The sequence below is a fragment of the Ischnura elegans genome, chromosome 2, assembly GCF_921293095.1.
Source record: "Ischnura elegans chromosome 2, ioIscEleg1.1, whole genome shotgun sequence".
Classification (NCBI taxonomy): Eukaryota; Metazoa; Arthropoda; class Insecta; order Odonata; family Coenagrionidae; genus Ischnura; species Ischnura elegans.
Window position 1 is genome coordinate 16,720,502 of NC_060247.1, and position 4,533 is coordinate 16,725,034.

A 4,533-nucleotide genomic window follows, 5' to 3' on the forward strand; every position below is an offset into this window, starting at 1 on the left:
TTTTATTGTTTAATTTAGAACCATCAGGAGTATCTTAAGAAACGGGGCAAGATGAAAATCAATTTGAAAAAAATTGTAGGCTTTGATCTCAATTTTTGAGTTTACTATCCAAACTTATATAATGCTTTGTGACTGACTGATCATAATTTCCTCTAGTGGCTGCATCGTGTAAAAAGTTCTTTTGTTGTATTTTGAAGAAATCAATGAGTTCTATTCTTTTATCATCCTTTAGTTAGCAATGTTTTCTGGGTCTTTGTATCACTGTTAATGTTAAAACCAATCAACTCTGATAAAATATGTAACCGGCTGTGAATAGGTGGAGACCAAAAATTAGAAAAGCAGTGAGACAAGGGCATGCACTCTACCTCATACTGATTAACTTCTGCATTGAGAAAGCAATTGAAGGAAGCAAAAAAGAAGGCTTGAGGAGTAATTCATCATCATCACTCATCAACAATCCTAAGATTGGTTAGGTGCAGGTCTCCACTCAAATTCTCCTCTCAGCTAATCTTTTCACACCTATGTTATTTTTCTCTTTTGCACCCTTCTTTACGGGTTCCTAGGAGGTTGTAAATATCTGGAGGCACTGTATTCGAGATTTAAGCCTGGTCAGAATTCCGCCAACTTGGTTTGACAATTTTCGGACTCAAACAGTGAGGAATATAATCAAGTATTCTATTCCGTTTATCGCCTCTGATTTATAAAATGATAATGCAACAATTACTTCTTGATTGTCGTTGGAGTTTTCCGATCGTTCGTCACGCTACTGTGTATATTTAACTGTCCATATAGTCATACCGTGGGGATAATATATTGTCGTGAACATACTTTCATACTATTATTGCGACCAGTCCGCTATCGTAAGATTTCTATTGGCTGTAACCTCATTAATTACCAGTAGAAGTGGAGGGGAATGGATGTTTTACACTTGTAAAATGTTATTTTCGGCTGGTTAAGTTCGGCTAAGCTGGTTGCACAGTGGATCCGTGGTGATTGACAATTTTTCCTTGGGAAAAGATTTTTGAGGCATATTTTCACGAAGACTTCCCACAATGATAGAAAAAAGGTTTACTGTGTTAGTTTGCAATACTTAATTTTAATGCAACAGCAAGCATGACCAAATATATAGTTAGCATTGACTCTTATGGGATTATTAATGTTTTGGTCAAAGCAGGCATGGCTATCCTTCCCAAGCACCCCCATTCCTGTCACACTGCGCCCAATGCTCGGAACCAGTGGTGCCCTCTCTAGTATATTTACAACCTCCTTGACTGGTTCCATTAACAGTAAAAGTCCATGGTAACGAGTGCTAAGAATCCCCCGAAAATCACTCATCATAGCTATATGTCTATCAAAAATCACATCTATTTCAGGTTATTACGCCACAGAAAGTGAAATATTTTTATCATTTTGTACTCATATATGCATTTACATATATTTATCCAGAAGTTGAGAAATCTATTTTTAACATCTATTTAAAAAACTTATATTTCAATAATAATTATAGCCGATGTCTTATGAAAATTGCTTCATTAGTCGGTTACAATGGCACAAAAAGACAAAATTTGATTTAGTTACATAGTATGTGGATCGATCTATCAGTAATCGCTCTTTAAATGCATTAGTATTCAAAGTTTTACCTAAAAAAATAAGAAGTTTCTTATCAAAAATCAAAATCTTCCTGTAAACTATCATGTATTTTATAATTTTTTTAGTATATTCCATCAGGAACAGTGATAATGTTGGGAGCAGTTTGCTAGGTAGCATATTGTCAGCTTCACTGTCTGGAAGAAGTTGGCTGAGTGCTATGGTAGGGCTTTTTTATACTTTTGCAACTTACAATTACTAACCTATCATGGCTCTCTGAAGACCCGCCAAACAGTGATTGGTTTTCAGGCATGTTGCAGTCAAGAAACTGATCCCAAAAACGAATATGCCAGCAAATTGGACATCTAAGGAGTGGTCGCTACTACAGAGGTGATGTCGACCTGAAAAATCTGCGGTGGCCAAACACAGCCTTAATGAAAACCAATCTATCCATTGGGAAGATGTGAAGGTCATATCCAGAGAAAAGAAATATTGGGAAAGAATTACTAAGGAGGCCATAGGAATCCGGCTATCATAAAACATTATTAATATAGACAGCGGTTATTCCCTGAGCAACAGCTGGAAACCCGTCCTGCAAAGATTACGTCCAACCAAAACCAAGAGCCAATCAGAGTGAACCTGAGACCATGTCACCGATATATGTGTAAGGCGACCACTTTCAAAGCCATGATATTCAGTCTTGATGATGGAGTATGCCTCGTACCCCAAAACATCAGCAGCCATCGAGGAGATCAACTGGTGGAGCACCGGAGCAACCTTCACTACCAATCAGCCTCTTTGGTTGTTACATAACTGAGCAAGCTCTCAAGCTGAGCATCTAAGGAGCAGTTCCACGTTGAGAAATTCCATAGATGGAGTGCCAGGTGCCCTTTACTTGTTTGAACTCATTCCCCTTTCAATCTCCCGGCTTATTTACAAAGCCACATGCTAGACCATCTGGCAATGCCACGGGGCAGTCTATTACAAAGTGGGAAGTCATAACATTGATAAAACCTTACACCATGAAATAAGCACCGTATCTATGGGAGGGAAATATCTGGCGGCCAAGTCCAAGACCAAGGTGATGCGATTTTGTGAAGCATTTTGAGCTAGGAATGAGAGACTCAGGGTAACAGTTGGTTGGAAAAAAACTTGAGCAGGTAGTGCAATTCAACTATTCTGGATTCACATTGGAGGAAAATGGATACAGAAGTAAAGACATCAGGAAGAGAATTACGTTGGCAAAGGAGGGTTTCATGAATACAAAGGAAATTATGAGAGGATTGTTTAGTAAGAATATATAGAAAAGGTTAGTGGAGTATCTGGAATGTAGTGCTTTACAGCACGGAAACATGAACACTTAAGAAGGAGTATAAGAGAAGACTGGGTGTTCAAGATGTGGGTGTAGAGAAGAATGGAGAAGGTGAAGTGGACAGGAGGAAGAGGAACAACGAAGTACTAGACATGGTGGGTGAGGAGAGGCAGCTTTTAGATGACACAGGAAGTATGGATGGAGTAATTGGCTGCTTCCCTCTTTCATTTGCTCACCAAAATGGAGGAGGAATTAATAAGTGAGGAGGAAGTTAAAGCTGTCACTAACTAGATCAAGTACCTAGATGATGGGAAGCTTTAATGAGGAGGGAGGGTATTTCAAAGCTTATTTCTTGAAAAGCAAAGAGCATTGAGGTTTCCGAAGATGATGGAAAATTAATACGTACATGTGGCCTATGTTGATATGAACAATTCCTGAAAGTTTACACTTTTTTCAATAAAAACTAGAATAGAAAAGGAAAAACTGGACTTATTTTCCAGATGACCCTCATAGTTCAATTTTTCATGTACATTATTATTACTGATTACATATTAACCTTTTTTGTGCAGCAGGCCGATATATTGGCTTTTGCCGCTCTGGTAAAAAGTTCTGCGGGCCCATATATCTTACGAAGTCCATTAATTAATTTGCAATAATTTTGCGAAAGATCCACAGAGAAAAAATCATTCGCCTTGACCGGGATTCGAACCTGGATCCCCCGATTTCCGGTCGAGTGCTTTAGCCAGTTAAGCTACCGAGGCGTCATTCTTCCCTGTGGATATTTGCGGACACTACCGGACAAGGTGTTGCTGGACTGCGGGGCATATGATGCCACTAGCAGTCCAAGTCGTGCGCACAGCGCCACAGCCGGGGAGCAGGCCCGGACATAGAACACAAAGAGGTGTTTGCTCTTGACTAGTTTTAAGGTATACCGGGACTAGCCGCCGTGATAACTTTTACGGGAGTCACCCGCAATGCACAATCGTGCGAAAGATCCACAGAGAAAAAATCTTGTCCGGTAGTATCTGCAAATATCCACAGGGAAGAATGACGCCTCGGTAGCTTAACTGGCTAAAGCACTCGACTGGAAATCGGGGGATCCGGGTTCGAATCCCGCTCAAGGCGAATGATTTTTTTCTCTGTGGATCTTTCGCACGATTGTGCATTGCAGGTGACTCCCGTAAAAGTTATCACCGCGGCTAGTCCTGGTATACCTTAAAACTTGCAATAATTTATTACATTGCTATAACTTATTTCATTGAACTTAAAAATATTTTATCAATATTAACCAGTTTAACCTCATCAATAAAAAAAAAACTGCACATGGATATGTAATAAAATAGTTTTGTATTATTTTTTTCCGTAGGTGCTACATTTTATTAAAATACCCTCTGTATTTCTTGCCAGTACCCCAGGAAGAAGAATTGCACTAAGAGGGTTTGAAGATGTGCATCAATAGCAATCCACGATGAATGAAGGACAGCTCTATGTATATAGGACAATTTCTTCGGTACAAACAATATCCTCTATTGAGAAGTTCTACTGTATCATTAACTGCTAACTCTAACCAGACATTTTTAATTGGCCTTCAATGTAATTCTCATTGAACAGTTTATCTCACAAAAGCACAAATA